Below are 27,282 nucleotides of genomic sequence, written 5' to 3' on the forward strand. Positions count from 1 at the left end.
AGAACACATGGACACAGGGAGCGGAACATCACACACCGGGGCCTGTTGGAGTGTAGGGGGCTGGGGGAGGGATAGCATTAGGAGAAATAACTAATGTAAATGATGAGTTAATGGGTGAAGCAAACCAACATGGCACATGTATACCTAGGTAACAAACCTGCACATTGTGAACATGTACCCTATAACTTAGAGTATAATAATTTTTTTTAAAAAAAATTTTATTTTATTTATTTATTTATTTTTAATCAAGATGGAGTCTTGCTCTGCTGCCCAGACTGGAGTGCAGTGGCGTGATCTCGGCTCACTTGCAACCTCCACCTCCTGGGTTCAAACGATTCTCATGCCTCAGCCTCCGGAGTAGTTGGGACTGCAGGCATGCACCACCATGTCTGGCTAATTTTTTTTGTATTTTTAGTAGAGACGGGGTTTCACCTTGTTGGCCAGGCTGGTCTCAAACTCCTGACCTCAGGTGATCCACCTGCCTCAGCCTCCCAAATTGCTGGGATTACAGGTGTAAGCCACTGTACCCGGTCGAGAAATATTTTTGTCTGTTTTGACTTTTGTTTTTCAGCCCCAGCATGAACAGGGATTATATGATAAAAAATGATGCATTTCAACAAAATTAACTTCCTTTATGATCACACTTTCAACTCATGCATTCTCTGTTGCTTTTTACCATCTCATTTGAATATTTCCGACTGTCTTTAGAATGCTATTATAGCTTTATGCCAGTGATCCTCAACTTTGCCTGCAAACTGAACTCATTTGAGGAGATGTTTAAAGTCCTGAAGCCCAGGTTCCATCTTAGGCCAATTAAATCAGAATATGTGTAGTGGTGCATAGGCATCAGTAGGTTTTAGCTCTCTCAATGATTCCAATGTGCATATAAGTTTGAGAATCACCGCTTGAAGCATAATTGGGGAAATAAAATGTTGGGGGAATTATGAGACTTTGGTTGGACCCTGACACTAACGACTGACTTCTGAACATTGAAGCAACTTTCTGACGCCATTAAATATTAGTAGAAAATATTAGTAATGATACAGTATTATATACAAACATCCTGCCCTTTAAGATCTGGGAATTAAATTGCATCAAATTGCATCAAATTTTTCAGGAACTTAAAGTTTCATGGTAACCTTCAATCTTTGATCATCCATCCCAGCAACTTCCTTTTCTTCACTGTCTCATAGTGCTCTTCCTTTATTCTACCCTAGCATTGACTCAAACTGGGAGCAACTCCCTTTCTTTGATTTGTATGCATATCCCTCTATCTCCCAATCCTCACTTATGCAAGATTTACGCAGGTGTAGCAGACATTGCTGGAGGTTGGAAAAATGAATGGGAATATTGCAAAAACATAAAAATCTTAATGTCGAGTATTAGATACCAGCTATCCATGGGATGACAAGTTCTTTACCCACCTTGCTTGCTGTGCTGCTACCACCCTACACAGCTCTGTGCTCCCACTCTATTTCTTATTTGTCCCTCTTTCAAGAGAAAATAAAAGTCCTACCCTTGTCTTATTCAGTACACTCCATTTATTTCCAGCCTTATTCCCACACTTAGCTTTGGCTTTCCCTTTGCATATCCAAAGATTCATTAAAATCCTTTGATAGACAATAAAGCATTTCCTCTGAATAGCACCTTCTCCATCCCAACTAGGTTTTTTAAGAAAAAGAAAGCACTGGAGAAATATTACTGCCACTCTCATGGGAATTATGACAATCCCTTTCAACTCTTAGAATATATAAATAGTTAAATCAATTCAGATTTTAAATAAAAATTTTTTTTGGATGCCATCATTTAGTTCCTTATTTCAGCCAATAATTATGCCTACCACTATAGATACTGCAAGATATAAACTTAATGAAGAATGAAAAATCTTCCAGGAAGCATCAGTTTATTGAGGACATTAAGACAGATTCATATGACATAGTTAAGTTATACATAATACAAGAGACTAATTTTGTGTACAATGAACTCAGTCCCCAAGAATTGATTTTGCTTTATTGTCAGTCACTTTCCTGTGATCCATATTTTCACACTGTATAATGTTTGCAAAGAACCAGACTTTTTCTCAATCCCATCTATGGTTACATATATGGTCAAACCACAAGTTATATACTTTTTTGATTCTCAGTCAAGTTTTCTATAACTTCATTGATAGAAAGCCAGATCAGTATAGGCTAAAGTATCAATAGAGGACTTCCAATTTCAGGGTAGGTACCTTGATCAGCCTTCCTTCTATGCATAATTTAAAAACTTGTCTAAATATGTGAAAAAGCATCATCTTAAATCGATCAATGAACTCTGAAAAAAGAAAAGAACTTTCAGCCTAGGAACTGGGATCATTTGTTGAAACAAATGAACATGAAATCTTGTTTTTATGACTTCTAAGGTACAGGGAACGGGACACAAATCCCAGAGCCCACCAAGGTAGGGAGTCCACATGCCTGTATCCCAAAGAATTATACTCTCAGAATAAAAGTGAACTAGAAATAATGCAGCTATTTCTCTTCACTCCCACCCTCACAGAAAACTTCAAAGAAAATATATCGCTTTTAATGGTGAATGTGGTGAATGCCGAGTTAAGGTGAGAATAGAAAAAGAAATCACTACTGACAACTTATAGCCACAGCTTGTCTGAGATTTACAGCCTGAATTCACACTCATTTAGTGGTTTTAAAAACCTCAAGCCAAGAATTTAATTGAGAGTGACCCCACACTAATTGTACCACCGGGTGAATGATAGAAATAAATGTAGATCCTCTCTAAAGAACACATCTTCTTTCCAAGCTCTAAAGAACTCCCATGAATACAATTCTGAGAATATGGAGCATACTGCAATAAAACTTTACTAAATGCACAGGGAAATAATGCACCATGAGCAATAGCTAAAAACAAACAGAGCAGACATAGATTCATAAGGACTTCAGGTCGTGGAAGTTTCAGACACAGGCTATTAAAAAATTATGTGTAATATTAAAGAAATAAATTGCAAACTTGAAAATATGAAACAGAAACAATAAACTATAAAACATAACCAAACAGACTTTCAAAGAACTACATTGAACTTACGAAATATAAGATTCTTATGATAAAATACCTCAAGCATATAAGGAATTTCTGTGTTGGTTTATTCATATGTGATAAAAGCATGTTGGTTCTGCATAAATATAGATGTTCTTATCCATTAGAGATGACTACTAAGGTATTTTCAGGGGAAATGTTATTTCAGATGGAATTACGTGATATCTGAGATTTGTTTGAAAATTTTTCTAAGAAAAATGTGTTTAAAGTGTGTAGGTAGAGAAAGATAAAATAAGATTGTTAAAATGATGATTATTAAAGTTGAGTAATGCACAGAAGTTGTTTTTATTAATACTATTCCCTGTACTCTTGTGATGTCTTTAAAATTACATAATAATACGTTCATTTATTTAAGAGACAGAATATATTTATGTAGCTAGTATGGGCCCAGATATTGTTAGTGTTCACTACATAATTTTTAGGTATGATTTTAAAATGTATGATTATACTGTTTTCAAGTCATATTATTATATATATGACACACATAAATTTTCACTGGCTGCTACAAACCAAAAGTAGATGTTTTACAGGAAAGAAATGAAATGGATGAGTTTGAGAGTAGAGTAATGAAAGCTGAAAAGAAAATTTGTGAACTGTAAAAGAGATCTGTAGAAATTATCCAGAAAGAAGCATAGGATAACAAAACAATAGTAAAAATAAACAAAGACACAGACATGTGGGGTGTAATGAGAACACGTAATGTAGGTTGGACTGGAGTCCCAGAAGGATAAGACAAGGGGAATTAAGCAGAGACAGTATCTGAAGAGATAATGGCTAAGGATTTTTCAGAACTGATACAATGTTCCAACCCATAGATTCAAACCCAGTTGATCCTAAACACTATAATTAAAAATAAATCCATACTTAGACACACTATTGTGAAACAGAAAACATAACATACAAACAAAACCAAAATCAAAATGAGGAAATTACCTTAAAAGGAGCCAGACAGCAAAGGCACGTTCTTCGGGTGAGCATCAGTCTGAAAGCACCTATCTCAGCAATGAAAGCTGGAAGAGAGTGCGATTATATCTCCAACATGCTGAGAGAACCTGGAATTCTATGCCTAGTGGAAATGTACTTCAGAAATGAAAATTAAATCAATATATTTTCATACACACAAAATCTGAGCCAGTGTGTTACCAGAAAACTCTCTAATGGCTATTGTAAAGGATGTTATTTAGGCATCAAGAAAATGTTCCGCAATCAAACATCAAAGATGCAAGAAGAAAAGAAGAGAATGAAAAGTGACAAATATGTAAATGAATAGAAATAAGTGTTGGGTGCATAAAACAATAAATAGTGTCAGGTTAAACTCATTCGAGAACAAAGCATAAATTCTAAACAAAATTTCATAAAACCAAACCAGCAATGCTCCAAAAGAATAGAACATAATGACCAAATTAGACTAATTTCAGAAATGCAAGGTTGGTTTAATATTTGAAAATTAAAACTTGTAAATTTGGAAATTAATGTACACATTGACAGATTAAAGGAGAAAATTTGAATGATCATCTAAATAGAAGCCAGAGTATTTGCTAAAATTTAATACTCATTTTATGATCTAAATTCTAAAAAAGATCAAAATTTCTTATGCCAACTGGCAATAGGAGGTAACTTCCTTAACCCAATAAAAGGCATCTATAAAAACTTACAGTAAATATTATAGTTAATGATAGTAATGGTAAGAACACTCTCTTGAAGATCAGGAAAAAGATAAAAATGCCTGCTATCACTCCTTTCCTTCAAACTTGTACTGTAGATTCTAGCCATCACGATAATAAAAAAATAGAAATGATTAAAATTATCACTATTTGCAATGATATGTATGATTATCAAAATAGAAAACCCCCAAAATATACAGGTTAATTATTAGAAATAATAAAAGAGCTTGGCAAGTTTGCCAAACAAAAACCAATACAGAAAAATCAACTACATTCCTATATACCAGCAACAAATAGTTGGGGCCAGAAAGCACCATACAGCACTGAAAATACACAAACTACAACTATACACATCAAGATGGACAAAGCTTACAAACATATCATGAGTATAGAAAGCGAGCCACAGAGGAACACATACTGTATTGTTCCATTTATATAAAGTTCAAAAGCAAGCACAGTTGAACAATCTATGATTGAGGAATGTATACATAGGTGGTAAGACAAGAAAGAAAAACAGAGGAATGATTATCATGTAAGTGAGGATATTAGTTGCCTCTTGGAGAAGGCAGATAGTGCACAAAAAGGGTCTCTACAGTCCTTGTAATATTCTGTTTTAACTTGGTTAAGCTTATTTTCTTGTCTAAATTATTAATGATGTACATATGTTTTTATATTCTTCTGACATATTTCACAATTTTTTAAAAGTCAAAGAGTAAACGGGGATAAGGACAAAATTTGGTAAATGTTAAATGGCTGGATAAGGAAGTGTTGGCTATATCATCTAAGATTTGCGTTTTCTTTTCCCCCGATACATTTCTGAGTCTTTCAACATCTAATCATGAAAACAAATCTTTCTCTCTGGCATGAGTATAAGTAACACCTTCAGGGATAATTCACTCTTATTTAGAAACTCATCCATTCTCAGAGTTTCAACAATTACCATTATGCTTATGACTTTCAAAACTCTATTTTTATTGCTTTCCATCACCCAGCCCGAGTGTCAATTTTTTCTAGCCATTACCTTCTAGAGAGTGCCATTTGAATGACTTACTGTTACCTAAAACTCTATATCTGGTTTGATGATCTATGTTGAATTTATGAATACTCTTCTAAAATCTACACTCTCTCCCTAGGTGTGTTCTTTCATTGTCTTGGTTTTAACATCATCTATGTATTGCAGCTTCCAAACCTCTTACTCTAACCCTAAGCCTCTCTTGTGAGTTCCTGGTTCATGTACCTAACAGCATATTTGATATCTCAATTTGGATCTTTCATTGGCATCTCAAACTGACACATCAATTATGTACTTTCGCATGATTAGGGCCATTAAAATCATAAATATGCTTAGAAAATGACAAATAATTTTGCTTAGCTGATCTTAGTATGAGGGATTGAACAGAGGTAGAAAATATTACCAGAAAAATAGTTTGGGGACACACACTGAAGAGCCTTTGATGTTTTGTTTAACAGTTTGGACTTTGTGGACAATGGACAGTGACAGAAATTTTTATTTTCTGTTCTTTTTTCATACAGTAAATATTAATTGAGGACCTCCCACATGTTAGGTAGACAGTATGCTCAGCAGTGAGAATGCGTCACATCTGTAAGTCAGTTTCTGTCTTCATGGATATTACAGTCTGTTGTGAGATTTAAGCCACTAGATTTATATTTTAGAATGATAACTTTGTACATGTGGAAAATTAAAGGGTGAGACCACAGGCAAAAATAGGAAGGCAAGAATGCCAAATGCCTAGATTGAAATAATTGGGAAGTAAAGATGAAGAGATATCTCCGAGAGTGTTAAGAGGAGGATGTATTGCAATTGGGGCCAGGTTAGAATAAATGGAATGGAGAAGCATGGCTTAGAAAGGGACTGAGGATGGCATCGCAGTTTTCATCTGGCTCATGAAGCTTGAGGAATGGCAGTGCGTTTACCTGAGATAGGTGCTGTGGAAGAAGAAGGGCAGGTGGGTGGGAGACACCTGACTTCAGTTTGGACAGTGAACCTGAGATGCCTATGAGACAGTCAGTGAAGAGGCTGGATAGCTAATTAGAAATATGGCATCATGTTTTTTGAGAGAAGCTTCAGATGAAGGCATTGGTTTGGAAGCCCATCTATAGGAAGTAATAGCTGAGGATGGAGGATGGAGGTGGGTAGCATGGAGACTGCCAAGAGGGAGAGCGGAGATGATCATTCAGATGACACACAAGAAGAAAAATTTGGCACTGCCCGACTGATTACCCTCAGCACTGCCATAGTTAGCTGTGAACCTTGACCTTCCTTTCCCAAAGCTCTGTGAGTCGGCCTCCCACTGTCCTGCACTCTGGGAAGGACAGAAGCAACACCACATATAGGCAGAAGAGTCATGGCGCGGGGGCGGGTGGGGGGTTGGGTTGGATTTAAAGATCTGTGAAAGATTTGCCTGCCACCACACTTGGGATTGGCCATGTCGCAAGTGTGGCCCTGGGTCAAAGCCTTGTGCATAATAGCCTTCCGCAGACTGCAAACACTATACCTGATAGAAAAACATGTTCTAGTTATACACATTAGTGATACCGTTGTTACTAATAAAAATAGCAGCTCATGGTTTGTTATGGGTTAAGCCGTGTCCCCTCAAGAAGGTATGCTGGACTTGAACCCCCAGATCCTCAGAATGTGACCTTATTCAGAGAGTCTTTACAGAGATAATCAAGTTTTATAGAACTAGTGTCCTATCAAAAGGCAAAGTCTGACACGGAGACAGACACACACACGCAAAGATGAAGACAGAGATTAGAGTGATGCCAAGCCAGGGAACGCCAAAGATTACCAGCAAACCCCCAGCTTGGGGAGAGGCCTGGGACAGAATTTCCCTCCCAGCCCTCAGAAGGAAACAGCCCTGCTAGCTCCTTGTAGCCTTTAGAACTGTGAGGCGATCGGTCTCTGCGGTTTAAGCCACCCAGTGGTAGGGCTTTGTTATGGCGGCCCTAGCGGACTAATACATGGCCGTGTTTTACTGGACATTTTGTCAAATGCATTTTTTGCTCATGCTCATTTGATCCTCTCAACGACCCCTTGTGGAAGATATTATTAGGTAACCTCTTTTACAAGGTGGGAAACTAAAGCAATGAGAGATGCATGTTCCTGTGTGATAAGACACAGGAGACAGAAATTTTAGTGGGGAGAATATCAGAAAATTTCACACATGGGGCCCAGCACACTAACCAGCATTGTAGGAGAGGGTGGTGATTAAGCGAGGTGGACCCAGAGTTAGCCTCCTAGGCTCCAGTCCCAGCCCTGGCAGCTGGGGCTGTGTGGTCCTGAGCAAGCTCCTTCACCAACTCTGCACCTTGGTATGATGAAGAAAATCATATCGAAGGTTCTCCTGAGGATGAAATGACCTAATTCCTGTGAAGTGTTTAGCACAGTGCCTGCCGTATTACTATGTGCTCAACAAATGGTAGCTATTTTAAAACAATCATTCATGGGAAATTACAAGGGAGCAGAGAAGCCCTTGTAATAAGCCCTTGAGGGTAATACAATCATAGTTGCCTCTCGTAAGTGTACTGTACAAAGGGTCTGTAATAAATGCATTGTATATATTTAATGGTCTCTGGGTGTCTATGGCTAGGGATGGATAGCAACTACTGCTTATTCCATAGGTAGACATGGCCACTTGGTGATTCTCTTCCACGGCCCATTCACTCACCAGTGGAGGAGGCCCTCTCCTGAGGTCAAGCCTATCTTGACCCCCCAGGAAGCTGCTTGTCATAGTAATAAGGGTTGAGACTGCCTTGTTAGATGACAGGCAGGAACAAAAAAAAAAAAAGAAGAAGAAAAAGAAAGAATTCTGGGCTATATGCAACTGGGAATTAATCAGTTAAAAGGTCAGAACACAAAGTATGGGTTTTGATATAGATGGATCCCACATGCTTTGAACTTTAAAAATCACCGCATAAGGTTTCACTATAAGCACGTTCACCATAAAGGGACTTCACTACACAAATAACGAGAAAAGAAACGAAATCTCCATCCTGAATTTTAAAAATGCAATTAAAATCGGCGCAGACCCACTGAGCCTTGCCAAATCCTGCTTTAAATAACAGTTTGGAGAATCACAAACTTCAATTACTTTTGGCAATGTCTTGGTTTTCCATGAGGCACTACAGGTTATTAAATGTCGTAGCTATTTAGCTTGCTAATGAATAGTTTATCCTACATTCAATTAGGCTGGTTTTCCCTCCGATTTTTTTTTTTGTTTTCTCTCTCCTTTTTTTTTTTTTTTTGAACCCACTCAAAGAATTGATGATAATTAAGGGAAAGCAGTCAAGGGTCCAGGTTTTTTTATCCAAGATATCTTTATAGTTCTAGGGCTACCTAGGGTAAAAATCTGGCTTCATCTTATAAACCTAATATCTATCTTCCACGTCAGGAATGGCTGTCCTAATGATGATAATAGTAAGAAAAATTGCAGTTGTATGTTCTACACAACACCTTTCAAACTGTTCTGCATATTTCACATTTTTCTCTTAATACCTTTGTGTAGTAGAAAAAGAGCAGGTTTATTATTCTTTTTAAAGTCAATGAGGCAAAGGGGGATAAATGAATGTTCCCAGATTATAAACTTCATCATGAACAAAGCAGAATGAAACATGAACACGTAATGTAGTGTTAATTCTGTATTCATTTCATTGCATTATCCAGTTCCCTGGTTTCTCTCTCACTCTCAAGTGACTGAGGCATTGTTATCAGGGGATGCAAATAGTATTTTCATGTATTTTTGAATCACAAGATTATCAAGGTCTGATCAGTTGGACAGCAGTCTCTTTCTGATCAGTGATGTGCTTGTTTATTTCATAGCCCTGCTTTAATCAGGAGAGATTGTGGCTCTAGTGATTTTTGACATTCATTGAGAAGGTCGAAATTGGACATAGACCCTGTGTAATTCAACAAGTATATTTGTGAAATGTACTTCAGAAGAGGCAAAATTAAAATCACCAATAACAAAACACCTAACCATAAAAAAAATAGGCCAATTAAAGAGCCCTTCGATCGGTATCAGCTTCTTCTGCAGATCTAAAATTAGACCGCACTTCAGGGATTCTGGATCACACCCAGGCCAATTCAATATTTCAATCTAGTCAGCGTGTGCTCTGTCCTAGGTGCTAAGGTGAAGCATGTGGGAGACAAGATGAGGAAGACACAGCTGGCCCCTTGCAGAGCTCTGTGGCGGTAGACTGCCCCAGCCCGACCCCAGCTCACACCAGGTGCCTCATGCATGTGAGGGCTCAGCCATTTTCAGAGCAAGCTCATTGTCACCACTATAAGAACAAATCTAGACAAAAAGTAGGTCCACCTGGTGAGCCAAATGCCTGGATCGTTCTACAGAGGAGGGCTTTGAGGAACGACTTCCAGCTCCCATGTGGCTCAGCCACCCCCTCTCCTTCCAATTCCCACCCCAAAGTTCTTCTCCTGCCCTGCCCACTTAGCTCCTGACGAAATTGACTGAGATATTGGTTCATATAGGGCAGAAAAGGCAATGTGTCAGCCCAAAACTGGGGCAAATGGCTTCTGCCTCGGGGGTGTTTTCAACCCTTACACCGTGTTTTTGCCTCTCTACTTGTTTTCCTCACATGCCCCTATCATGTCCCTATCTCTGGAATTGGAACCACCTGTCCAGACCCTGAGGCACTCTGGCCCATCTGGTGTCCAACTCACCCCTTGGCCCTGACCACTTCTCATAAACAGAGCCCAGTCCCTAAACCTCAGGCCACTTCTGGGGCTCAGCATGTGCCAGCTCTCCTGGCACCCCCTCTTTCTGGCCTGAGGCTCAGGGAAGCTCACTCCCACATCTGGGGTGGCCAAAGTATAGCTAATATTTATTAAGCACTTACTAAGTACCAGACACTCTTCTAAGCACATTGTATGTTTATTCAATCCTCACAATAGCCCTATAAAGCAAGTATTATTATTATCCCCTTTTTAGGAAGGAAATTTAAACACAGAAAGATTAAATCATTTGTCCAAGGCTATCAGCCCCAGACCTTCAAGTAGCCTGTGCCTCGTTCTGTCACCCAGGCTGGAGTGCAGTGGTGTGAGCTCTGCTCACTATAGCCTTGACCTCCTGGGCTCAAGGGATCCTCCCACCTCAGCCTCCCAAGTAGCTGGGACTACAGGCCTGTGCTACCATGCCTGGCTATCTTTTTATTTTTTGTAGAGGGGGGATTTCACTTTGTTGCCCAAGCTGTTCTCAAACTCCTGGCCTCAAATGATCCTCTTGTCTCGGCCTCCCAAAGTGCTGGGATTTTAGGCATGAGCCACAACGCCCAGCCTGAAACTTCTTAACAAAAAGTAGCTCCACAGGGATTGGTTAGAACCCTGTTGGCCATAAATCCAGAATGCTAACTGGGCTCCTTCCGGCCTACACTTTTCTTTCTTAAAACCTCAGAATCTTAATGTGATGGTAAGAGAAAATGTGGTCATTAGGGGCGTTCCCAGGCTCTCCAGTACTCAGCAATCCCTCTCTCCACCCCATGTCCCTCTTCCTCGGGCGTCCTGTTGCCACCCCTCTCTCTACATGCAGAGCCCTCATTCTCTGCCGCCCCAGGCCTTCAGCTGTTCTCCTGGCTCTTTGTTATTACACATTATCATTAATGGATCAGCTCCCCCTCACGAGGTTTCCAAATAGAGGCCTGGCCCACCAGATCGTAAAGGTTAGGCCCGTGTATTCCAGGGGGCTGTGTCAGATGAGGAATTCTATTAGAAAGCTTTGCATCTGGAGTTTTCTAATGGTGCCTTCAGGCAAAAAAAAATAAAATTAAACCACCAACCAACAACCCCTCTCCACCTCCACCACCCCCTTTCCAGCTTTCCCCACAGCAAGATTTCTGACTTGGTTAAATAGAATTCATTAATAAGCAAGGGGGAAAATCACTCCAGGCAGTTTACTCTCGAAAATGTAAACTGTTAAAACATTTTGTGGTTACAAGAATTCTGAAAATAATGCGTTGTTCTCTGGTGTTTCATGCTCTCTCAGGATCAACGATTTTCTGATACACACAGGAAGCGTTGAGATGGTCACACGTAAGACTATTTAGCAGCCAGCGTTTCTTTCTGATGGTGATGTATTTGGAAGCTTGAAATCTGGACCTGCAATTGACTTGGGCTTCCTTTGCTTTCAGCTGTCTTATTTTCCCCCTAAAAACATGATTTATTTCCATGAGTGTGTGTAGTATATGAGCAATCCTTGGTACCCTTACAAGCACGAGATTTGTCCAGCCTCTCTCTCCTTCCCTCCCTGCTTCTCAGTCCCCCCTCATCTACCCCCCACCAATCTCTCTCTCTCCCTCTCACACACACACACATGAGCACACACGCACGCACATACACACACACACACACACACACACACACACAAGGATGGGGGGGGGTGTTCTAGAAAGTACCCAATAAACAAGAGGCAGGACTCTGGGAGTCTTCATTGCAGGGGGGTTCCCAACCTGTCTTTGTCTGAAAACTGGGCACGGGGCCAGCCTCAGCCTCACGGATTGCCACTCTTGGCCTCCAGCCCAGTGGTGGATCCGACTGTCATTTCCCTACCCCCAGCGAGGCAGGAGGCACACTGAGAAGAGGGACGAGCAGGAGAACACAGAGCTTGGCCTGGGAAAAAAGGTAGGAGTGGCAATGCTGGAGATAGGACTCAGCTGGGGAGGTGGGGGACCCCCTCCGGTCCCGGGCCCTCCTGTCAGCTCCCAGCTCCTCTGTTAGAATCCATTATAAACAACCAGGGAGAGGAACAACTCCATCAGAAGAGCAGCACCAGGAAGCCTGAGGAGAGGCAGGAAAGCCAGGCTCTCTCACGTGGAACAATGAGCCCCTGGTAAACAGTCATCTTATTTTTAAAACTCTGAAAGGGGAAGTCAACAATCTTTGGGAATGAATTCAATAGTTTAATGTCCCGCACAAGCAAGAACTTCTTGCTTACACCCAACTTAAATCACTCATACAACAGACTGATCCCTATTTAAAATGTGTTGCCATAGGCAGGGAAATAAGGCTGACAACATTTGGAAACCGACAAAGGGACAGCTTCCATGAACTTAAGAAAACACATAAAAGATAACTATAATAGCTATAAGATTCTCCTGCTTTGAATAGGTGTTTTTTCCTGCACACTTTTTACATTTGGATATTGTTTGTAAATGTATTTCCCTATATTAAATGTATGGCATGTCAGAGGCATAAAGAATCTGAAAGCTCATCTAGCCCAATTTACCTTACCTTTCTGATGAGGAAATAGAGACACAGAGAGGTCAAGTGACTAGTCCAAGGTCACACACGGAGAAGGGTTGGAGAAAGAACTGGAATCCAGACAAAGCAGGCCACTTTCTTCTCTGTCTCTTTCTCTCTCCTCCCTCTCTCTCGTAATGCCTTCCTGCCTTTCTCAAGTTCAACCTCATTTGAAAACTTTTAAGGAAATATGTATTTCCTTCCGGGGTGCCAGCTCATATATTATCTCTATTCATCTGTGTCTCAGTCACTAGACTATAAATTGTGTGAAATCATGATCCATTTCTGTTTTCTTCTCCACTGAATCCTTAAGATTCAGAAAAAATAACTGAACTATAGTAGATCCCAAGTCTTTGTGAGTCATGAATAAATTAGTGGGAGAGTGATAATAATGTCACTATTGATATAGCACAATCAGAGAAAAAGAATAATCAGGTGGTAGGTTGCCAAGAAGTTGCAAATGCCATCAGAAACCATGTTTTGGTCCCATGGGTTTTTCCTTTTGTAGTGAGTCACAGGTATTTGGCGCTGTGGAAGAAATCTGAATGCGTATCCTAAGAAGACAGTGAATGTGCAGGAGAAATTTGGTAACTGTTCAAAAGTCCATCTCACTCTAACAGGCAAGAACCTTTCAGAGTCTATCCACACAATGACTGACATCAAGTAAAGGAGAAGCCCATACAGATGCCAAATGAAAGCCTTACCTGGTGAACACTTCTCTGTGTCAGGGTTTTGCTCCCCAGTCATGTGTGTCTTGAGGCACACAGCCTCACAGAGTTCTCCAAGCTGAGATTCACCACTAGTGGCATGGCTGGAAGTCCTGAGTGATGTTCACCGAAGATTTCCAGCTCTCTGCTTTCCGGGCATATGGCAGGGATGCACTGCCTGGGACTTTTATAACAGGCTGAGGCCATGGAACCAGATCTAGCCAGTGAGTTGTAAGAAGAGATTTTCATTGCTGGTTCAGGAATCTGCAGAGCTCTTTCCATTTGCCAAAGCAATGAGCAGAGTTCATGACAGTGGTTGTTACCTTAACCTGGCTCCCTGAGTGAGGAGACAGAGAGCAGGGCCATGCAATAAATGTGCATCAGCGCAAGGGAAGGAAAGCCTTCCTTATTCCAAGCCACTAAGATTTGCACATTGTCACATAGTATGACCTAAGCTGACAGATCCAATGTGTGAAGTAATTTAAGGAGTTACCTAATGGGTGTGGCATTTAATAGTATTAAAATCTGTGAAGAGAAAGTTATTCCTTTTTCAAAACTTCTGTGGTCATTCGGAAGAGTCCAGAAGAAGCCTGGTTCTGAGGCCGACGAGGTTTTAATAGATCTGCCCACCTTCCTCTTAAACACAGAGCAGAACTTGAGCTCGGAGCTTACGGTGTCTGCTAGGATTTAATTTTATTGGTTTGTTTTCACATTTTGTTTTAGAGTGACCTCTATTTATGGAATGTGTTACTATGTTTTTAAATATATGGAATGTCATAAACTTTCCTTTGAAAATTTTGTATTTAAATTATAGTAATGTAACTAACATTTCCACTGTGCTTACTATGTGACAGACCTATTTTAGGTTGACATGTACTTATCTGTTTAACCCTCATAATAATCCTATGAAGTAGTTGCTATTTTTATCTCCACTTAATAGATGCGAAAACAGAGGCACAGAGGTTAATAAGCAGCCCAAGTTGCCCCAGTTAGTAAGTGATAGAGCCAGAATTCAAATCCAGATAGTCTGGTTCCACAATTTGTATGCTCTGAGTTGATCTTTTACAAATATTATTTCTCCTGTGGTTCAGTTGGTACATGGCCACAGCAAAAATTATCAAGGTGGTACATGAATGATTATACTTTGGGAAACAATTATGTCCTCTTTTGTCGAGCAGGAGATTTGGTTTGCCCTCTTGCCAGAGGGTGACCTTTCACCAGACTCACCCACATGTATTCCTCTTCAGGCCAGAGAATGCCTTGCCTGGTTCCTGCACAGGGCATGCATGGCTCAGGAGCAGGAACTCCAAGCAAGAATCTTCTATGTGGCCATAGAAGGAAGATGTATTTGTGAGAGATGGAAGAAAAAGAAAAGGGGCTACAGATGATCAGATGGGAGTGAGTGAGTGAACATTTGTGTCTGAAACTTTTCTCTTCAGAGATATCCTCCTTCTAGAAGCCTTAGAGCTGTGGGCACCCAATCAATACATGCATGAGGTTCTTGCCACCCACATACAGTGCCAGCTAGCTACAGCTGTTCCCAGGTCCTCTCTGTATAGAGGAATTAAAGGAGGCACCCTGATAACAATCCATTAATTAGGTATTCCTGTGCATTTTGTTTTAAGATTTTCAGCCCTTGGAATATCTTGTGTAAACTATTTACTACTTCAAGTTTTACAGCAAAGAAATCTAAAATCAATCTCCTCTTGAAACTTATCTAGCATAGAACACTCCAGTTTCTTTGTGTGGTGGCTCACTAATGTTATTGGGAAGCTGTTCTTGCTGAGATGATTCTGGCTTTAAGGCCTATAGATATTCTGGCGGGGAGAAAACTAGCTTCAAGGATCAATGAGTTTGAAAGGGATCCTTTCCTCAGTCAGGATGTACTGACTTTGGCTTCCCCTAGTAGGAAAAGCAAGTCTTTTTTAGTCTCTGCAGTCCCCATTTTGTTCTTGCTATATTTTTTATTGTTGTGCTGCCTAAGCAAATGGAAATAAGGCTAGTGGTGAAAAGATGCACAAAAGAGGCTCAGACTCATATGTTATTCAATGCAGCATTATTTGGTGGTGGTTGGGGTGGGAAATCCATATCCATTATTGATTAAACATAGGAAGTGTGAGTCAACAGACTGGTATCTCTTAGTCTTGTTACCTTCATCACCATTTCCTGGACAGCAAACCCAGTGAATCCTCTCCTATCACAACTTTCCCAATCAGCCAAGAAGACAATGTTCATTTTATTTTCAAGGAATTTATTATTGTTCCTCTAAATAATTAGAAATTACGGGAACACAGCTTCTCTTTCCAAATATTAAGAAAATGTACGTATTTAGGCAATAGATGGCAGTGTTTCCACAAATTTTAATATTGCAATAGCTCTTAGAGAAAGCTTAGTGCTCAGCTCTTCAGTAGCTTGCCGTGATCGTATAGTGGTTAGTACTCTGCGTTGTGGCCGCAGCAACCTCGGTTCGAATCCGAGTCACGGCAGGAGGGGAGAAGGTTTTTGGAAGAGAATGAGGCTGATCCCAAGCTGTATTACATCTAAACAACATTTGCAACCAGACACGCTATCATGAAAATCAATAAAACAGAAAGCATTATGAATATTTTCAACTTCAGGGAGGTGACATATACAGAGTGACTTTATTAATGCCCTAATCCTGTTGCAAGTGTGTTGTGTGTGGGGTTTTTTATTTGCACTGATGGGTAATATGATAAAACTGGAGTGTAGTGGGCATGTAATTATTATTAATTACAACTACTTAAGCTCTGCTTTGAGCAGACTCGTCAAGTCTGCTTGCTTTTGAGCCTTGCCAGGGCTATACAGTAATAACAACCCTGAATTATTTGGAAAGATGTCAGCAGTAGATGTGGAAATCCTGTTTAACCAGGCATGAATTGTTGTTGGGAGGGTTTTTTCAGGATGACAGAGAGAAAATGAACTGTCCCTTATCAGTAATTGCAGGAAACATTTTGTTTCTATGATATGAACTGGCTGTAATTTAACTTTCCTGCATCATTGGATAATGTAAGAAGCCAGTTGTTGCTCAAAATGAAAATCTCTGAAGTGGGCATTTGGGTCTGATAAAGGGCATATTATAAGTAGACAATGGGGCTCAAACAATAAATAATGTCCATATATGGCCAAAAAATTTTTAATGACATTTTCCAAAAGACTGGGGTTTGTATTGTAAGTGGTTAAATGTCGAATTAATGTGAGAAACACAGCTTTAATGGGCCTTTCTCCAGGACTTAAAAACATGGACAATACAGCCTGAAAATGTCAACTGTAAGTATGTTATAATGAGGTTTTACTGCTCCAAAATTATACCCCACTATGTTTTAAATAAGGGGTCACCAGAAGGTGTTTTTTTAATGCCCCTAACCCCTGTCTCACAGACAGCCTAGCAAAAATTCATATTTGTTATTTATGTAATACTAAAAATATTTTCAAATAAAAATATGTGCACAAACTAGAAACAGAATCTATCAAGTTCTTTCAGAGCCAGCAAATTCTTAGAAGTAATATTCTAGAAAAACTGCAATAAATATCTCTTCTCCCTTTCCAAAAAAAGATCAGTCTCTGATTATGGACCCAAAAATATTGGCCTCATAGCATTATGAAGTAAGTAAAATGTGCTTATGTCCTCTTTCAATCCCCACTTTCAAGACTATTTTCTACTCTGAGGTCTCCTCTTCCTAAATATGGCAAATTCCCCAGTCCTCACCCCTTGCCCCTTATCCCCCACAAATTGTGCTTTCCCTTCTCCAAAGAGTTTAACCTAGGCTTTGCCTCAAGTCTGCAAGTCCTTCTCAGCTGCCTGGTACTAATACTGTTTCAAGAAGACAGCTGAATTGCAATTGTTCTTACATTAAAACAGAATAAGCCCATCTATGGTTATTTGTATTAAGAGGCTGAAAGTGCAATGAATTTCTGATTTGAAGAAGGAGATTGTGTTGGTCAGAATTCAATGGTCACAAGCTAAAGAAACAACATGTACTAATTTAGAGAGAACCATGTACCCAGGAATGGGTGTAGCAGGGGCTTAAGAAACAATTGGAACTAGGGAATAAAAGATGACCAGAACCAACTATCTCCATCTCACCCCATATTTCTTTCTGAATGTTGCCTTTATTCTCTGAGACTGACTTCTACATGGCAAGAAACATGGCAGCCAGCAGCAACTCCTGCCTTTTATATCTGAAACATTGTCTCCAGCAGGAGATTACCTTAGTTACTGCTCAAAAAATACTAGGGAAGGATCTTATTGGCTTACCTTTGGTCAGGTGTCCATCACTGGACCAATCAACTGTGTACATGGGGAGAGATATATGTAGCATACAAGAGAGACTCTCCATTGTCTTGAGGCCAGTCTCACAGTAAGAGCATTGCTAGCCCTAGAGACACCTCAGTTGTCTCCCTCAGAAGCTTTTCCCACTGCATTAGTCAGGCACACGATTTGGTAGCTACTTCCACCAACCCATGAGTTCAGTTGCCAAACTACTAACAAATTTACTGCCTTGTTTAAAAGAAAAGCAGTGGGGGAGGGGAAGTCAGAATATGACAATCAATCTGGACTCAACTTTCTGCATAGGGACACAGGGCAACTGCTTGGACCAGGGGAGCACTTCCTGTTTTCTCTCCTCTGTCTCACCAAGAGAGGCCTTTTTCCCCTGGATGACAGTGCTCCCAACTTAGCTAGGAAAGAGCACAAAATCTTCCTGACTCTACCAAATAAATCAACTTGAATTTGGGCAAGTTATCTAAGCTCTCACAGTAAAAAAAAAAACAAAGCAAAAAATGGTGGAGAGAGGGGAGATGATATTACCTTGATAATTAAAAGAATAATATACAAACAAACAGAAGCCACTTAGAACAGGACCACATGGTAGAAATGCAACACTGGTGCCTAGCAGGCATGCAACAAATCATATTTCTTCTTACTATTTTAAGGCTGCCTTGTGCCCTCATCCACAATCCAGCCTCCATTGATAGACTCTCTAGAGTGAGTTTTCCATTAGCAAAAGGACTCTTTACCATTGACTTCAGAAGTTTTTTTTAAAAAAATGTGATTAAGTAGACTAGAATCCAGGGGTAGAAGAAGAGTCAGGATCTACTGAGTGGCCAGATCCATGTCCAAGTTTGCAGTCCTGGTTCACTCTTCATGAGGTTATTGTGACTGAGTGTCATAATAACCAATGGTTGTTTTCATCAACAAAGAGTTTGCTGACATTGGGTTTCCTTCTTGCTGTTGTTAAAATGTGTTTTTACTCTAAAACCAACACAACATTGAGTTAGTTTTCAGAAATGTTAAAGCCTAAGTTATGAGAGAAAATTCTAATTTTGAATTACATTGAGAAATTATCTGCTTTTAAATTTTGTAGAATCATTTGAGAAATATCTCAAAGGCCCCATTATTTCCATGCCCATATTGTCTATATTTTATACCAAACGTAATATCTGTTCATGAAACATCAGGGAGACTATGATATAATCTTACAAAAACGGTCTCTCCAAAATGTCAATTATAAAGCATTTCAGGGCCGGACGTGGTGGCTCACACCTGTAATTCCAGCACTTTGGGAGGCCGAGGTGGGTGGATCACTTGAGGTCATGAGTTCAAGACCAGCCTGGCCAAAATGACAAAACCCCCTCTCTACGAAAAATTAAAAAATTAGCCAGGCAAGATGGTGAGTGGCTGTCATCCTAGCTACTTGGGAGGTGGAGGCATGAGACTCACTTGAACCTGGGAGGCAGAGGTTGCAGTAAGCTGAGATCGTGCCACTGCACTCCAGCCTGGGTGACAGGATGAGGCTGTGTCTCAAATAAATAAATAAATAAATAAATAGCATTTCAGGGAAAAGGCAAGCCATTCTCAAACTAGATTCCTTGACAAGTCTTTAATGAGGAAACATTAGAAAAAGGACAGAATCCTGATTTTGATCACATGGCTTTGACAACTGTAGTTTTCACCAGTTGCATTGTCATTCCCTGGATCCGTTTATTCAAATTATAACATCATTTGCTCATTGAAAAGTCAGGAAAGCTTTTTTTTTTCTTTTCTTCCTCAGAGTCAACTACCATGGCAAGAGGAAGTCTTAATTCGCTGTATAATCTGTTATTTTCTGTCCCTCGTGTTGGTGTAGCAGCAGTCAGTGATCTACTAGAGTTTGTTCAAGCAAAAAAAATTTTACCCATGTAACTGTAATTGAGTACCTGAATTAAAAATTCAGAACTACATATGCTTGCTTTATTACCATAAGCTTATGGCTTTACCTAAATGCCTCTTTCTTGCTTGCTCCCTCCAGTATAGTGGGTCAGAGTTATCTTCTTAATCTCCACCATTAACCTATTGAATTGGAAAGGGTTTATATTACAATATTTTCTATGCCTACATTTTAGTGAGCTTTCATAAATAAAGGAAATTAACATTTATTTTCTGATTAAGTCATAAATTGAATTCAAAGTAAATTAGTCATACAATGAATACTCTCTTTTAAAAACCAACTTCTATTCCCAAATTATGAAGAATAAGTGTTTTTTTCCAATAAAAATATGCCAATGCATAGAAAATAATTTATTACATTAGAATCTGAATGGATGGAATTCACTTTCAGGGAGTACTGCTGGCCAGAGAGGTTGTTGCTGCAGGTCCCATGGTAGCAGTGGTGGGGAGGCGGCGCTCCTAAGGTGCAGGACACTGGAGCAGCAGTGGACCCAGAGTGTCAGCTGGTGGTGGCTTTGCGAAAAGAAAGTGCTTACCCACCAACAGCTGCTGCAATTTCATCCACAGGATCCGAGAATTGAGGGATGATGAAGGGACTATTTCTTCCCTCTTTAGCTCAGCCATAGGAAGCATGAGACATTGACAAGTCTGCTGGTGCTCCTAACTGTTATGTTATCACTTAACTAGTAACATCACCCTTAAAAGCTGAAGATCTGTGGCAAGGCCTGGAAATGTGGGCCTTGCAGGGAGGAAAATTCTGACAAAAGCTAAATCTGAGACAAAGCTTTTCTAAAGAGACCTGGATTCAGATCCTGCCTTTGCCACTCTTGACTCCTTGACTTTGGACTTAACCTCTTTGTACTTTGGTTTCTTAGCAAACCGGGGAGATTATGTGAATTAGGTAAGGGGATGTATATCTGGTGTGAATCCTGATGACCAGTACTCCCCTTCCCTTCCTTTCCTTTCCAGAGCCATAATCTTTGTTCTGTGTTCTTTGTACGGACTTCCCAGCATACCAAAGTCAACCAAAAATAAACATGCCTTGGGTTGTGCCACTCTGATTGGCAGCAGCTGTAAGACGCGCATGTCTTCACCTAAGCTCTGTCATTTGATTGCAGGTCATGCGTCCCCTAGAATGGTGAACTTGTGTGTTCCAGTCCCTCTGATAATAAGCAAAGAGGCAGGCAGGGAGGTCCCGGTCAAGACGCGCCGGGATAAGCGAAATTGCCACTAGACGGCGCTGCTTTTTGTCGTTCATCAAAGACCAGGGGCTTTTTCTTTCTTTCTGTTTTTTCTTCCAAGGATTCCTGGCCCAGGGTGTCAGCATCCAGTATCCTAATCTTACCAGACCTCTCTGTTTTCTGAAGGGAGGTCCTATTTTCAGTGTATTATCAAGATCAGAGGACCAGACTCCACCTGCATTCTGCGGGAATTACCTCAACAGTGTTGTCTTTATCCAGAGGTGATTTTAAAAGAATATATTGTATTTGAATGTCAACGTTCAAAGGCTTTGAGGCAGAAAATTCCATTTCAAAAGAAAGTGTGATTAATGAAGCCACATAAATCCTGTAGAGGCTGGAGCAATTTCAGAAATCACACCATGCAAATCAAAGAAGCAGGTTTTTCTACATCCTCTCTCACTTTCTCTTGTTCTTATTTCTGCACCATCTCAACCTTTCCTTCCCTCTTTCTCTTTTGCAGTTTCTTGAATACACGTCCCCCCAATCTCCAAAACATAAGGGAACTTGATCAGAAATCCTAGATACAGCTAGCTTCAGGCTCCGACCTGAGCCATTTCTCCTCATTCTTCCCCCAGGAGATTCAAAGAGAGTTGAGGCTGTAGCATTCAACTCACTACTTGCTTATAAAATGGATTCAAATTCTGGAACTCCACTTGGTCCAGTCTTAACAAGATGTTTTCCTTAAAGAAAAAGCTAGGCCAGGCACGGTGGCTCATACCTGTAATCCCAGCACTTTGGGAGGCTGAAGTGGGAGGATTACTTGAGCCCAGGAATTTGAGGCCAACTTGGGCAACATGGTGAAACCCCATCTCTACAAAAAATATAAAAATTAGCGAGGTACGGTGGCATATGCCTGTAGTCCCAGCTACTCAGGAAGCTGAGGTGGGAGGATCACCTGAGCCTGGGGAGGTCGAGGCTGCAGTGAGCCGTGATCACACCGTTGTATTCTGGCCTGAGTGACAGAGTGAGATCCTGCCAAAAAAAATAAAAAAAAAAAACAACTGAATTAAAGAATAATGTAGATCTGTACCTTTTCTAGAAGAAGTGGCAGGGGAATTTTAGAGACTGCCCCACAAAGAAAGTTACCCAAAAATCCCCTTTAGGCATTTCTTTGTCTATTTCAAATTTCCTGCTTATACCAGCTGCTAAGTGTGCCACCGACTCTCCTCTGGGTTCTCCAACCAGTCACTCTTCTATTAGCCTTCTCCACTCCTGCATCCTGTTCACATTCCCCGTCCCATTCATAAACATAAGCTCTCTATTCCTTGTGCTAGGAGTCCCCTCAGCACCCTGGAGAGGGTGATTGCCTTGGCCCAGTCTACGTGAGCTTCCAAGCTGAGCTCCTTATCCAGAGTAACAATGTATCAAGTTGTGTAGTGTAGCATAGTGGAGTGTAGTCCAGTGATTGAGCACATGAACTCTGGTGACTGATTCCTGTGTTTAAATTTAAGCTCCACCAATTACCTGCTTGATGACTTTAGGAAAGTTACTTGGCCCCTCTGTACCTCAGTTTATCCTCATGTAAAATGTAGATAATAATAGTATCTGCCTAAAGGGTTGTCACGTGGACTGAATAAGCTAATATAGGCAAAGCACTTAGAAGAGTATCTGGTCCAGAGAAAGCACAATACAAATATTCACTATGAGTATTATTATTATTACTATTATTACCATTATTGTATGCCACACATAAAGATGAGTAAAGAGAGTATAAGAATGAACAATATATTATCTTTGCCTCCATAGAGCTGTCAGGCTAATGGAAGAAACTGTTAAGTCAATCGGCACTTGCAATCCATCATGATAAGATTATGAAAAAGAAAGCTACAAGTATGATAAGAGTACACATACGCATTTAACCCTTAGTTGGGAATCTAGAGAAGACTTCTTTTTGGCACTGAGACCTGAAAGGGGCCATGGAGTAGCCCCTTTCCAGAGACAGCTACCAAAACACACATCTTTTCTGGCTTTTGTGGGAAGGACACAAGCAGAAAAGAGGGAATCTTCTTCATATTTCTGCTGGATCTTAGTATGGCTCCAATGCAGTGAGATCTGAAGGGAACTCAGCACCGTTTTACAACTTGAGAGCTTTGCATCTTCAGGAGCTGTAAGAGGTTCCCCAGGCAGGGAAGTAGGACTGTTCCTGAGCGATGTGATATGGGAGGGGCCCATATCAAAGCAGTCAGAGAAGGAGGATACAAATGGATTTATTTCTGAATGTCCTCCTGGGTGCTCCTGGAAATATTCTGGCATGTTCAGCTAGAGGAATGGTTGGAGGAAGGGCAGAAGTTTGGTAGGCTTGATGAGCTGGTTGGGACAGAAAAATATAAAGACTTACAAACATTGGGAAAGTAAGTTTTTCCTTTTTTCTGCTTTTAAAGATTCATAAGATATACAGTTTGATCAGTTAGCAAACATATATTACATGTCCGCATTGTATGAAGCACCATAAAACATGAAGATACAACAATGAAAGCGAAGGTTCTCAATGAGCTTGCAGTCTATAGGAGAAAATAGACATGCAAATCAGTTCACTTATAATCCAACAAAATGTGTCATCATAAAAGTATGAGAAAAGCCTCATGGGATCACAGAGGAGAGTATAAAAACTACAAAGCCATGCCACCTGCATCTGGCCTGTAGAGCTCACAGTGGTGGAAGGGCACAGAGTGCAGGATAAAGACAGGGAAAATCATGGAGTGATTAGTAAGATTATCATGCTATAAACAGAGTGCTCTGATATTTTTCTTTAAGCCAAGAATTGCCATAGAGATTTAAGAATCTTCTTGAGTGACAGTTTAGGAGGATTTGGGAAAACTCAATGGCAGGACCACTCTTCCATTCTGCCAGCTACCTCCATCTCCAACGCATTTCCAAAAAAGGCAGAGTAAAAAGAAATTAATTGAATAGAGATGGAAGAGGTAAGGAAAAGAAGAAAGGACATAGACCTATGAAGAAAGGTAGCTGTCATCAAACTCTCCAAGGAAGACTCGTTTTTCTTCCTTTAGTCAAAAGGAATCCATAGGTGAGGTTCCCCCTAGAGCATCTACTGAGGTGCAGAGCCTAAGTGTATTTCATTCATTCATTCAACTATCATTTATTGAATGCATATTATATTAAGGTGCTACTCTATGTGTTGGGAGAAAGATGAATGAAACTAGGTCTCTGTAGTGAAGTAGCCCATGATCCAATCAATCAATAATCACAGTACCACACTTCTGGGTTTGCTGTGGCAATCCTGCAGTTTGAGGGAAAACAAATACCTCGAGATTAAGTGGTCTCATCTAAGCCTCAGTGGATAGCAAAAAAAAAAAAAAAATTATGTAGCAATGCTGAAATTTCAATCACACTAAAATTCATATATGCAGAGAAAATATAGTTTCTTATATATGTTTCCTTATATATGTCTCAATCATCTGTGCCCGTTTTCCCCAGATCTCTACAACAGGGCATCAAGTGCACAGCTGGGCAAGCAGCGGGGCTCACATGATCTTGTAGAGGATGGAGTGAGGGGTCAGAGACCACACAGTGCCCCTGTTTTGCCCTCGATTCCTGCTGGTGCAAATACTAAAGGCAGGGCTGGCAAACCTTGTGTACCAGCTTCTCTCATCTTGATCAGGGTCTAGTGGCCCTTTGTGGCTGAGTCAGCCTCTTCATCCTGGTTCTCTGTGACACTAAGAATCACTGTAGAGCAGTACCACTAGACCTATCTGGCCCCAAGCAAGGCTCGCTGACAATTCATCTGCTCTTGACTGCTGTGAAATGTGGGGGTGTCAGCCACGCCATAGAGAAGCCTAGAGCTGAGCAGTAAAATGAAATTCCAAACACTTATTTTGCCTGTCCATGCCAGCGGCTAAACCCAAGGCCTCCTGTAGGAATTGGGCACTTGAGTACTTCCATATTTACTCACTACTCCTTCCTTGTCTCTAGAGCAAAGGCCCAGGGGGGGAAATTGGAACAGAGCTGATCAATTCACTTTCCACCCTTTCTTGCCATAATTATCCTCCTAATGTTGCCAGCACTAGAAGAAATGGGCTTTCCTTCCCACTTCCTCTTCTTGCCTAGATATCCCTCATGTAAAATTCTGTCCACTCCACCAGACTTATCCCCAGATATGTCAAACTGGAGCTAAAGAAAGTTTTAAAAATCCTTTCCCTCTCCATAGAGCCTGTTTCGCCTGCCTATTGTCTCACTCAAAATGTCAAGAACCCGCCCTCGGAGCTCTGCCTCTGAGTCAATAAGACCCATGGCTCCAGCCTCTGAGAGCAGGCAGTGAACAATAACTGGGGAAGGAAATTAAACTCTTGTCCTTAATGTCTGCAAAGAGGGTGTCACTTTTGAGATAATAAAATTGTATTTCTTTGTCTTCTAATTGGGTAGTCCAAGGACTGTTGTTCTGCAGGTCGCCCCGCGTAAACTGGGGCAAATGTTTCAAGCTCGAATAAGTTTAGGGAATGCTGAGGTAAACAAAGGTAAACAGGTTTATTTAATGTGAAATTGTCAGAGTCTTTAATATGCTAATATGTTCTGTGAATTCCAATATGCTATTTCCAAAACTTATTTGACCGTCGAACACTTTTTTCACATCTCCTAGAAACAGTGTTCTGCAGAGTACAGCAATGGAAAAGGCTGAAAATCCTTTGTCCCCAGAATCATCCATCACTACATTTCTTCTTCTGTAAGGGAGAAAAGATGAGTGGCTGACGCACAAGTGTTTCAATATCTGATTCGTTTCCCATCTAGGCCCCTTCTTTACTCCCTTGGGTCTGTGCTTATTTTTTAACTTAAACTATCATGGCATCGGTGTTATGAGCATAGAGTACGTGGGGGTTAGACAGTTGGAGAGACTAGAACTTAAAAGAGTTTCTCTCAATGTAAACAAGCAAGCATACCCAGCCCCCACCCCTTGCCAAAAAAGCGAGAGATAAAAGGACCAAATTCCCGAGCTTCTCTGGGAATTCTCTGGTGGAGATGCATGCCGACCCGGGTTGCCCTTGTGAAGGATGGGAAATGGATGATGGGTCATGGTTAAGGAATGCAAAATAAAGATCTCATGACTTTCAATATAAAAATACATATGGTGTAAGATTACAGTTCCCCACAATCAGAAAGAATGCAAATATTCCCTGCATGGCAGGAACAAGGAAAGCAGAATCTGAGTAGACAGAAAATTGGGATCAACAGGAAAGTTCTGGCCAAACTACTTTGCAGAGAATATAATGATCTTCAAATAGGTTCCCTAAAAGGGGCATTACCTAAGGAAAAATAATCAAAACTCAAGGGACATAGATGAGTTTTTAGGGAGGACAGTGATGGATGAGAGGAAATGGCAGGAGAAAACTATAGACGGCAGGATAATGGGCCCAGTGACCCTTTTACCTCTTCGAACTTTTCTTCTCTCCTGTGTAAATAGAGAAGAGGCCCGATGTCACGGTAAGTAAAAAAGAGGAAAAAATTGATATTTCATGTGCAGCCACATGTGGGCTGAAAGTATAACTCATAAAGAAAAAAATCAGTCCTCTTGTCCACATCTCTGTGGAAGAGGGCTTGATTTACATGTATAGCTTTAGCACGAGAAAACATCTGAGCACACAGGAAAACAGCAAGGAGTTCTGGGGTCCCAGAAGAATCAGATATTACTGGTCACTCCGTGCTCCCATGGATAGGAGCAATAAACCATCCTTAAGAATGAAGTAGGTGAGTACGTTTTGCCCCGATCTGATTACTACTCTCAGACTTTTCCTCAAAATAAAACATGATGTATGTATTATTTTCTAAGTCAATCAAAAGTAACTAATGGTAGCACTCTGAATTAAATTGTTAAATACTGCTACTGGCATGTGGGCATACTTTTTTTTACAAAAGGGTCTAATAGAGATAGAAATGATCATTTGAACTGTTATGAATCCATATAGCTCTTAAAAAATGAAATAAAATAAAAGCTGCCCATATCAAGGCTGTTGTTATGAAAATCCAGAACTGTAGAAACATTTCATCTTCCTCTAGATGGAGGCTGGGGGCCTCCATGTGCATCTTTGTTTTACATGCCCAGCATCCTCCTGACCCTTCCCTTCTTGCTACT

At 40.5% G+C, this 27,282-nt stretch overlaps 1 protein-coding gene and 1 non-coding gene across 11 annotated transcripts in view; both read left to right on the forward strand.

Annotated features, from left to right (window-relative positions):
• Positions 1-27,282, forward strand: part of NFIB (nuclear factor I B) — a 450,108-nt gene that overhangs the window by 82,300 nt on the left and 340,526 nt on the right. The window lies entirely within an intron of this gene.
• TRNAH-GUG (transfer RNA histidin (anticodon GUG)) lies at positions 16,148-16,219 on the forward strand. Its single transcript has one exon. It is a non-coding gene; the product is annotated as a tRNA-His (tRNA).

This window comes from Pan paniscus, chromosome 11 (assembly GCF_029289425.2).
Source record: "Pan paniscus chromosome 11, NHGRI_mPanPan1-v2.0_pri, whole genome shotgun sequence".
Lineage (NCBI taxonomy): Eukaryota > Metazoa > Chordata > Mammalia > Primates > Hominidae > Pan > Pan paniscus.